Genomic DNA, 12,332 nt, shown 5'->3' on the forward strand with positions numbered 1-12,332 from the left:
ATTCTATATAGTTTTGAGGTAATACTATGCATTAGCCACTCTAGATATTACTATGTGGAACAAGACATAAATCATATAATATTAAAAACATAAAGAATTCATATAAAAAGTTAGCATGAAACAAAGGCTTTTAATAATCTCACATGGTTATCTGGTTTTATTTAACTCCCCTCTGAACTTTATTACCACTGTCAGATAATGTGAGCAATGTTGGGTATATGACTGTGTATGTACATGCACTTCTTCCTTTTCCCCCTGTGTACAGAACACCACAAACCTTAGACAAATCACACTGTGAGTCATTTTAAGATCCAAGGGAGTCTTGAAGTGTCTCTAGAATTTGTGAGTTAGAAGAAATAAGGGACAGGACAGTTTATGTCAAGAGCCCCCTTCCCCCAACAAAAGAAAAAAAAAAAAAAAAGGAAAGAGAATTTTCTTGTCTTTAGGTAGCTAGTACATACTTGAGTATGCTTTTACATCTAAAACCATGAAGATTAATTTTTGCACGCATTGTTTTATAAAAAAAAAGAAAGAAAGAAAGTGAGTTTGGTTGTTTCCAACTAAATATTCATTCCAAGAGCGATTGAGAATGACCAATGTCTTCCATACCAGTGAAAGTAGACTATATCTCATTATCTGTATCAAAAGGTTGGAATTTCCCTCCCAAGGTACTGAAAGACTTCATGAAGCAAATTTTCCATTCTGTGTTGCAGAATTTAATTAAGTACTATATTTTAGTATACTTCTCATTAACACCATGCATAATTGCATGTATCTTGACCAGTATTTTGGGGAAAAATATTTGTAATTTTGTATACGTAATATCTGGTTATCAATCAAGACAATGGGATCCAAATCTAAAGACTCCAAAAGATAACCTGATCAGTCTCCTAACATTTCACAACCTATAACCATTGGTTATTCACAGAATTCATAAGAATTATAATAACTTTTTAAGTGTTTCCTGTGTTCCCATAAGTTAAGTACTTTGCAAACTTTTATCATGCTTAAAATTTGCACTCTATGATATATGGACATATTTAGCCTAATAGAATGTTAAAAATTCTAAAGTTTACAAAAATTAGGAAAGATAATAGTTGGAGAAATCAGGAGAGGTTCAAGCTTATATGATACTAAAGTCAGGAATGTTAAACAATTAATCGAATAAAATTCTTTTAGCATTTGCTTTTTCTCTATTCTATTAAGGTAGTTTTGAACAAGAACTATTTAATTGCTAAATCATCTGAGTTATAAAATTTTTGCTCATACTGTATTTTAATGATATAGCCTCTTTACTGCTTGTCTATATTTAGTATTTATGGAATATCATCTAGTGGGAATTGCCCATAAACAAAATTGAGCCACTGGACTGGCTCAAGTGTCTAACTTTCTTGTGCATTTTAATAAAACATAAAACTTAAACACAGCAATCTTTGTCTAGGAATCTTGATGATAAGAATATGCTATAAATAAATAACTGGCCATAGCTTACAAAATGAAAAGTGACAGCATTTAAAATAATGATTTTCTTTGAGCTGCTTGTCTGTAATTATTTTTAAGATATTACACAGGGGTCTAATTAGGTACAAGATACCACTAGGGATACAAACATGAACAAGATTGATTAATTGAGCTTATAAAAGTTCCTGGGAATAGGAAAATGAATTAGATTTGTAAGAATTGACTACTAGACTTGTTTTCTAAATAATGATTTAAAAGAATGACAAACTAAATTTATGCTTATCTTTGAATCATAAAACTCTCAGCTTCTGCCTTTGTATTGACATAATTTGTGAACTAAATTCAAATACATGCCTGACAAAAATGTAAATATTAATAAAATCAGAAAATATTAAAAAAAAAACTTTAATTTGTGTCTACCGTGAAGATAAAGTTAGGAAATTCTTTATCTATGCATATTCATTTCCCTGTTTTCTTCCACTTATCAGTCTTTAATTAAAAAGGAAAGAATAATTGTCACTCATTATTGTCACTGAGACCCAACTAACTACCATCCAAAATAGTTTCCTTGGTCCTAAATTTTTTTAAGTATCTGGAATAGTTCATGTTCTAGTCATTTTCTGACATTTTGCTTTTTAAATTTTGGGGGGATTGATTTCAGAGTCTCCTGCATGCCAAGCAGGTGATTTACCACTAAGCTATATCCCCGGTCCCTCTTATTTTTTATTGTATTCTCAAAGAGGGTCTTGCAAAATTCCCAAGCTGAACTCAAACTTTTGATCCTTCTGCCGAGCCTCCAGAGTAGATAATCTTATAGGAGTGTACCACCATGCCTGACTTCCATTCTCTGCCCTTCTTGATCCCCTCCTGTACTATGGCTAACAGGCCATCACTATACAAATTTTACTTTTCTCCACTGAGCTCTTCAATGACTATTCAGTCATTCAGTCTGGAGAGACAAAGCCAGATGGCCTCTGGAAACTTGATAATTTTCCTTTTTTACAGTCTACAGGTAAGTCATTGGATCTGAGTTAACTCAGTGAATCCAAATAGCACTTCACAATAACAAACTGCTGAGCTTCCCTGACTCCCCTGCTTTAAGACCATTCATTTTCTTGACCAAAAAGAATTCCCTGTTACAAGTACAGTAAGTTATTCCCTTATTCTCATTTCCATATTCCTTCTAAATAGGTAGAAATAGTACATTTTGGTGTCCCTGGCTTTGAGTTTATTTTTTGGGGGGTAGGGGTGGTAACCAGGGATTGAACCCAGGAGTACTTAACTACTGAGCCACATTTCTTCATAATACTGAGAAAAAATATAAAACTACAATCATTCATTCCCCATATTAGTATTTTGAATAGTGGCAAAGCCACAAAAACAAACAAATAAAAACAAAGGACACATTGTAACTCTTTAGACTTTCATTTTCTATTTCTAAATATCTTAATTTAGTTTGTAGAAAGACATAAATATTATAGTTATAAACAAGAATCTAAAATGATTATCATTGAGTAGTTTAAAGACTCCAGATTTTAAGAAAATACTTTATGATGTCTTTTATTCATTTACTTCCCAATTCTATTCTTCACTAATTTTTTGTTACTGCTATGGTATATTCACTATTTTCCAGACACCATAATAATTCTCTTCCCCAAAGTTTTCCTTCTAATGTTCTCCCTGAATCCTTTCTTCCTTCTCCCACTTAGCCTAATCAGAATAGATCAACTTATACAAAACCATTTATTATTTCAAGTGTGCATTTCCTATCTCAATCAAGAAGCTTTTTAGTTACCATGGAATCTCTTCTCTTCGTCTCAAATTCTGCATGTCTATGTCTCTCATATATCAGTTGGCCATACACTTTTCCTAGCAGCTACATATTTTTTCTACTCAAGTGTCATAGCCTCTTTGCCAGAATATGAACACCTTACAATGTTCTCATAATGTAGATAGTTGTGATGGCATTGTGCCTATCAGAAGTTGAACATATATTGGTTAATTTAACATTCTTCATGATCTCTATGACATGAAAATAAAGTTTCAGGGGTCATGTGACAGGAAACAAAATCATATTAGATATGTCCCCAATATAAAAGTCATGTTTCTTATATAAATTATCTGATTATACATGATTGGAATTAAGGACACTAGTTTTAATGAAAGAATAATTACAATTAGAAGATGATCCAGAAGGCTTTTACCAATCCATGTAATATAACCTAAGATACTAGCAGGATATCTCATTTTAGGATCAAAAGAGCTGAGTCCCAGTAATTCTTGGTGCTCATATATTTGCCACTTTTTTCTTGGAAATGCCCTAGATTCAGTTATTTGACTTTGTTTTTAGGCTTTTATTATCACTTCATATATTCAACTCATTAAATGCCTTTGTAAATCATACAATTCAGAGTTCACAAGATGAATTATTAAATTATGATTCTATTAATTATTTCAGACGGAAAACCACATATTTTATCCAAAGCTATTCATGACAAGATATGATTAGATATAATATAATCTTTCATACAAATAATAAATGTTGAAAAGGTAAGTTTGAAGGTCTGCAGGTATAGCTCAGTGGTAGAGTATGTGAAGCCATGTTTAATCTCCTTCAGTGTAATGGTTAATTTGAATTGTCAATTTGGTTGGATTAAGAACCTCATTTATATCAAGGCAGGAGGCATAATGGCACTGTATTAGCAAAAAAGAAAGACAATGAGAAAAGTAAGATGTTGAGCACTTGCTGTGGGGACAACAGTGTCTAGTAATAATGGATCGTTGACAATTTTATTGTTTTATTTTGAAAACCCAAATCAACTCACCTTCTTCATTTCCAGAAACAATGGAGTACACAATACTTTGATTGATGGCTGCAGCAGAAATTACACCAACTGTGGTCCCCCTGGTTGCAAGTTCACTTACTGGAGGAGGTCTGCAGGTTTAAAGATAATGATTTATTTTTAAGACTATTTTTTAAAGTCACTTTATGTTCACAGAAAAATTGAGAGGAACATAAGAGATTTCCCATATACCTTATGCTCCCACATGTAACAGCCTCCTCCATTAACAACATCCCATGTTATAGTGCTATATTTGAGATATGGATTGCATATCATAATCTCCTCAAATCTACAGTTTTCTTTAGGTTTTACTTTTTTGTGTTATATATTCTGTGATTTGGACAAATGTTTAATGACCAATATTCACCATTATAGTATCATACAAAGAATTTCTACTGCCCTAAATATTGTCTGCACTTCACCTATTTGTTCACTTCCGAACCAATCCCTAACAAACGCTGATCTTTTTAGTAGGCCCAGTTTTGCCTTTTCTAGAAATGTCATAGAGAAATGGATTTGCAGAGTACGCAGTGTTTACGAATTGATAGTCATACCATATGACCTCTTTTCAGATTAGTAATATGCACCTTACCTTACTCAGCACCTTTTCATCACTGGATACCTCATTTATTTTACAACTGAATAATATTCTATGGGTTAGATGTACTGCAATTTATTTCCATATATGAAGACACCTTTGATAATTCCATATTTTGGCAATTGAGAATAAGGGTGCTATAAACATCAAAGTACAGGGTTTTGTATGACCACAAATTTTCAACTCCTTTGGATAAATACAGAGGAGTATGACTTCTGGATCATATGGTAAGACTTGGTTTAGTTTTAAAGAAACAGACCAAAGTGGCTGTAGAAATTTTTATTTTCATTAATGAAGGAGAGTTGCTATTGCTCCTCATTCTTACCAGCACTTGTTATTGTCAGCGTTCTAGATTTTGGTCATTCTAGAGATGCATAGGAGTATCTATTTATTTGCAATAATAAACAGTTTTGAGTCTAATAACAGAGTGTGTATAATATTTTACACGTGCATAATATGGTGCTTTTGAGGAAAATATCACATTAAAATAACTTCAACCCTAAAAAATTATGTTCAAAATTATGCAAGTACTATTGTTAGAATGCCTTATAATATATATTATTTTTAATTAAAATAAAAAATATTATTCTATTATCTGTGATATTATATACAAAATTCTTTTCAATTTCCAAAGTAACTTCTGAAATGAAACCAAAAATTGGATACATTTGCTAACTCAACTTGTTGAAATAAAATGTTGCTCTTGTGTTCATATTTAAGCAAATGGTCTTCATATAATTTTTCTCATGCTAATCCTGACCTACTATAAATTTCTAAGTATATCAAAGTATTTGATGGATGGCATAACAAAATTCACATTTACTTTTAATTCACTTATTTTGCTCTAACGTTGAAATGTTATTCCCCTAGTATTTTGGTTATCTACCTACTTCAAAAAATGTTTTCATTAATACATTATTTTGTTTTCAAAATATAATTTATTTTTGTAAATTGGTTATCTTAAGTAAGCTATCATAACTATCTTCATAAATTTATGCCATGCAATCTTTCTTTATATTTCACAAGTATTTAATGTCATCCATTCTCAGTAGATTTAAAAAAGGATTAAATATAAGAGCCTAGCAACATTTTTACATCTTTTTTCTATTGCAGTTACTATAACCCATCAGATTTCTGTAAGCTTTACCTCTGGCCTCAATCTTATAAGAAAATGCTATTGCCAATTGTTCTAATATTCTTTTTCTTTCAACATTTTTTTTTCATATCACCCTCATTTCTCTCATGTTGTGCAATTATATTGTGCTTTCACTTAAGCCTTCTCTAATAGATTCTGAACCCCAAATACAGTCTGTAAGACTAATTATATGCAAATCTTTTTAAGCATCTTGTCTAAACTATTTTGTGCTTGTGCATGATTATTTATTTGTTTATTTATTCTCCTGAATATTTATGCCTTCTTTTGATAACAACATCCAAACTGAATAATCATGGATGCTCCAATTTTAGTCTAAGTGGTTTGACTTGGGACAATACAATCTTAATGGTATATAAATAAATACACATCTCTGACACAATTATATTCCATAAGCAGTTCATTCAGACATTGTCATGGTGTTGCTTCTGTGAAATAGGAATGTCTTCGGTAACTCTGAACCATAAATGAAATTAATCAATCACAAAAAGAATAGCACTTATAAAAGTAAGGTTGGTTTTGACAGATGGCTTTGACTATGAAATTGTATGGTATTTTAGATTATAAACAGGCATTAAGAGTATTTTTTTAGTCACATTGTTTTAAAGATTGACCATGTTGATTACAAAATCATGAAACTTGGACAGGATTAAAATTAGAAGGCTATGGAGACAGCATAGGGCAGACCGTCTCTAAGATGACCTGTAACTCTTTCCCCCTCCTAGGTTTCCTAACCTTGTGCATTTCTGTTCTCTTACATGAGTGTCACGCCTTGACTCATTTCTAACAAAAGAACATGGCCTAGTCACTTGAGTGACTATGTTACATAAGACTACAACTTGTGACTTTATTTTTGCTAGTAGACTCCACTGGTTATATCCCTTTCTGGATTTAATGATGTTAACTGCCTAATAGAGTCGTCCACAGGCAAGAAATGAAGGTGATGTCTGATCAATGGTCAGCAAAAAACTAAATCCTCGGTACAATATCCCATAGGGAACCAAAACCTGATAACAAATCCTTGAGCTTGGAAGTGTGTCTTTCTTTGGTTGAACCTCCAATGGGATGCTATCTGTGGCTGAAGTTTTGATTAAAGACTTGTGAAATCATAAAATTGAAGACACAGCTAACTCATGACTGGGTTCCTAACCTGCAGACTAAATGATGCATTTTTTTGTTCTGACCAATTAAATTTTGCAGTAATAATGTCAGGCTGTAACCGATAACTAATATACAAGGTTTGAACAGTAGAGACATAAGTTGCTAATTTCTGACAAATTGAATTGCATACCACTTATTAGAAGTTAGATGTAAGAAAACATTTTAGTCATAGATTGGGATTATTTTGAAAAACTGAATTTCCTCAAGGAAGTAGATATTGCTTGTCTATTTAGTTACTGAGATGAGCTTACTTTTGTAGGTCCCATCATTAATCTCTTTGTCTTTAAAAACTACATAAATATGATGGCTGCAACTAATCTTTTAGCTTTAACATGAAAATTGCCATCTCATTTTTCAAATATTAAAAATAATACTTTGTGTTAATTTTTATTATCTCAACTGCACAATCAGGATGCAAATATGGGGTAAAGGAACTGGCATAATTTAGAAGGAATTTAAATCCAATGCATACCACTAAAAGCATTTAAATTCCTGTTTGTTAGTGAATGTTTAAAACAGATTTACTTCTAGATGAAATATCTTCTCATTAACCTTTGTCTTAATTGTTACAGCACAATTCTTTCTATAAGAATAAAAACATACTATAAAAATGCAATTTTCTCCTGGCTAGAATTAAATGAACCTCTCTGATAATGAACATTAGGTTGAAAATCTCAATTCTTTTCTATTTATTGCCAGGCAAGACCTATTTTATTATTGTTTTATGCCCTGGAAAGTATCACTTACAAAATTGGGCAAATTACATATTCTACTTGGAGTCACATATACTTTGAATACAAAAGGAAGGAGTTGGCATAAATCAGGGGCTATAAGGTTAGATGGACAGAGAAGGTAGAATCAAAACAAATTAAGTAAAATGGGCTAGGTATAAACAATAGGAAGAATGAAATGAAGGAGTGGGACACTGCATAACTACTATGCAATAATTTAATCCAGTGTGATCTTTTCAACTTACAAAGGATATTCAAGCATTTTTATGTGAATTCTATAAACTATTCAATTTTGAAAATTAATGAATATTTACTTTATAAAGCATCAGGAAACAAAATTAGATTTATAGGCCGATAGTTGTCTTTTGATAAATATATTTACTAATACAAAATGTTCTACCATTCTACCATTTTTTGACTGATAGAATGTGATTTATCATTTCTTCTTTTCTTTCCATTGGATAAAATCAAAATATATTACTTAATTTCAGAAGTAATAAATTATTGTCAAATAAGGAGTTTCTCAGATTTTTTAAAAAACAAATTTTTCACTATTAATTCATATAACTAATTCATTCATTTATAACACGTAATGTATCATCAGTCCTCTTCTAATTTAACTTTTTAATACATGATTTAAAAATGAAGAGTCACTGGGGGCCTGAAATTAAAGAATAATATATATATATTTTTATTGTAAACAAATGGGATACATGTTGTTTCTCTTTTTGTACATAGAGTAAAGGCATACCATTTGTGTAATCATAAATTTACATAGGATGATGTTGGTTGATTCATTCTGTTATTTTTCCGCTTCCCCCCACCTCTCCCATCACTATTTTCCCTCTATACAGACCTTCCTTCCCTCATTCTTGCCCCCCTCCTTAACCCTCACTCTAACCCTAAAAACTAACCCCTCCCACGCCCCATTATGTATCATCATCCACTTATCAGCGAGATCATTCTTCCTTTGGTTTTTTGAGATTGGCTTATCTCACTTAGCATGATATTCTCCAATTTCATCCATTTGCCTGCAAATGCCATAATTTTATCATTCTTTATGGCTGAGTAATATTCCATTGTATATATATGCCACAATTTCTTTATCCATTCATCAACTGAAGGGCATCTAGGTTGGTTCCACAATCTGGCTATGGTGAATTGAGCAGCAATGAACATTGATGTGGCTGTATCTCTGTAGTATGCTGATTTTAAGTCCTTTGGGTATAGGCCAAGGAGTGGGATAGCTGGGTCAAATGGTAGTTCCATTCCAAGTTTTCTAAGGAATCTCCATACTGACTTCCAGAGTGGCTGCACTAATTTGCAGCCCCACCAGCAAAGTATGAGTGTACCTTTTTCCCCATATCCTCGCCAACATCTGTTGTTGCTTGTATTCTTGATAATCGCCATTCTGATTGGGGTGAGATGGAATCTTAGGGTGGTTTTGATTTGCATTTCTCTTATTACTAGAGATGTTGAACATTTTTCCATATGTTTGTTGATTGTTTGTAGGTCTTCTTCTGTGAAGTGTCTGTTCATTTCCTTAGACCATTTGTCGATTGGGTTATTTGTAGTCTTGGTGTTGAGTTTTTTGAATTCTTTATAGATTCTGGAGATTAGTGCTCTATATGAAGTATGATTGGCAAAGATTTTCTCCCACTCTGTAGGCTCTTTCTTTGCACTGCTGATAGTTTCCTTTGCTGAGAGAAAGCTTTTTAGTTTGTATCTATCCCAGTTGTTGATTCTTGCTTTTATTTCTTGTGCTATGGGAGTCCTGTTGAGGAAGTCTGGTCCTAAGCCGACATGTTGAAGATCTGGACCTACTTTTTCTTCTATAAGATGTAGGGTCTTTGGTCTGATTCCGAGGTCCTTAATCCATTTTGAGTTTAGTTTCATGCACAGTGAGAGATATGGGTTTAGTTTGTCAAAATGGCCATACTACCAAAAGTGCTATACAGATTCAATGCAATTCCAATTAAAATCCCAACAATGTACCTTACAGAAATAGAACAAGCAATCATGAAATTCATCTGGAAGAATAAGAAACCCAGAATTGCTAAAGCAATCCTTCACAGGAAAAATGAAGCAGGGGGTATTGCAATACCAGAACTTCAACTGTACTACAAAGCAATAGTAACAAAAACGTCATGGTATTGGTACCAAAATAGACAGGTAGATCAATGGTACAGAATAGAGGACACGGACACAAACCCAAATAAATATAATTTTCTCATACTAGACAAAGGGGGCAAAAATATGCAATGGAGAAAAGATAGCCTCTTCAACAAATGGTGCTGGGAAAATTGGAAATCCATATGCAAAAGAATAATATTTTTAAAAGCTAAATTTACTGTTGATAAAATTGACAAAAAGTACATAAAATTAAAGGAGCACTTGAAAGAGGGTTCATATGTATTCCTTGAATTGTGATAAAATTTGGTTTATGGAATTTTTGTCTTGTCTTCTATTTAAATAAGTTCAAATACAACATCAGATAAAATAATAGAACTATGCAGTCAAAGACTCAAGGTATCAACTACATGGTATGCTAAATGAAACCGTCTGTCTTTAACAGATATTGGCCTCCAACCTTAGAAAGACCAATGTAATGGTTTCAGGTCTTCAAGAAGGACCTTCATTATAAGGCCTTTCATAAGGCATGCTCTAAATCAGGTTTGATGTCCATGTGCCCTGGAATATTTCAAAGAGAAGCACTTCTAACTCCTCAAAGGCAACATCGAATTTTATTGGTTATTTGAAACTAAGTTGATAAGTTTTCACAAAAATTCTAAAATCTCCTTAACTAATTCTTAAAGAGAAGCCATCATGCACAACCATAGAAATGAAAATTTTTACCCCATTTGTGTACAATGAATCAAAATGCAGTCTGTAAAAAATAAATAAATAAAACAAACTATGATAGAAACTAATTCTAAATCGTATTACCTTGTTCATGTTACTATTTGCATTGTACTTGACTCCCTAAATTTCTTTGTAAAACAGCCTTGACCACTGAACCACATCCCCAGTCCTATTTTTTTTTTTTTAAATTTTATTTAGAGACAGGGTCTCACTTTGTTGCTTAACACCTGGCTTTTTCTGAGGCTGATTTTGAACTCAAAATCTTCCTGTCTCAGCCTGTCCAACCTATGAGATTACAGGCATGTGTCGGGGTACCGCAGACCCCCAGCCCTTCGGCGTGGCCAAGATGGCGCCTGGCAAGGTGCCAAGGAAGTGCTGAGAACAAAACCAGGTACCTCCAGCAGACTAATACTCTCTGCCAACAAGTGGCGTTATTTGAGGAAGTTAATGTGATTGGTCATGGGTCCTCGTGGACACTGCATGATTGCTATATCCACACTATTGTGCTCCATTACTGTCCATGCTTTCTCCTCGTGATCTATAAGCTGATTGGTTGTTGTATGTAATGTAAGGCGCTTGCAAGAGCCGCCGGCCGCCGGCCAGCCAGAAGTAACTGCTAGCAGAAAATAAAGAACTTGCCCCGATCCGGTTTCGTGTTTCTCTGCGGGCAGGGGAATGCGATAAATGGTGCCGAAACCCGGGAACGAGAAAAAATATAAGGGTAAGTTCACATAAGTTCTCAAATCAAGAAAAATTAGTCTGAGAGTTCAAAAGGTGAGACGTCTCGAGGTTCGCGGAGCTGCGACAATTCATCACAAAAGGATCCCCGTAGGAGGGACGAGTCATAAAAAGAGGATCCCCATAGGAGGGACGAGTCATAACAAAAGGATCCCCGTGGGAGGGACGATTCATCACAAAAGGATCCCCTTAGGAGGGACGAGTGAAGTGGCCAGATACAGATTTATATAGTGGTACCAAACTGTGTATGTGTGTGCGTGCGTGAGAGAGTGTGTGCGTGCGCGCGCTTGTCTTTTTGTTTGTGTGTTTAAACTAGTAAACTACCTCTTAGTGCTGTAAGATTTAATCATAGGAATAGAACTGTCTAAAACTAGGCTAAATTCAGAAATTTCATAAGAACAATAATTTTTCACAGACAAGGGTAAGTTAAGTGGTAAGTAATAAAGTTATAAAATAATAAAGCAATAAAGTAATAAAATAAGTAAGGCTAGAAAGCCCGGTAACAGAGAAAGATTAATAGGCTTTAAGCCCGGTAACAGAGAAAGATTAATAGGCTTTAAGCCTGGTAACAGAGAAAGGTTAATAGGCTGAAAGCCCGGTAAAAGTTCACAGAAGGCAGACTCGTTGCCTGGTAAAATTAGTTAGTTTCAATTTATGAAGGGGTACCAAATTGTGTGTGGTGTGTGTACTTTTCGTGTTGTTTGTGTGGTTCATCTGGGTGATTGGGTCAGCTCTTAGCAGTGTTAGAATTTGACCATGGGAACAAAACTCTCCAAAACTAGGAT

At 33.6% G+C, this 12,332-nt stretch overlaps 1 pseudogene; it reads right to left on the reverse strand.

The window, feature by feature from the left end:
• LOC124985699 (protocadherin-15-like) overlaps positions 1-12,332 on the reverse strand; it is a 139,421-nt pseudogene that overhangs the window by 98,379 nt on the left and 28,710 nt on the right.

Source organism: Sciurus carolinensis, chromosome 5, assembly GCF_902686445.1.
Source record: "Sciurus carolinensis chromosome 5, mSciCar1.2, whole genome shotgun sequence".
Lineage (NCBI taxonomy): Eukaryota > Metazoa > Chordata > Mammalia > Rodentia > Sciuridae > Sciurus > Sciurus carolinensis.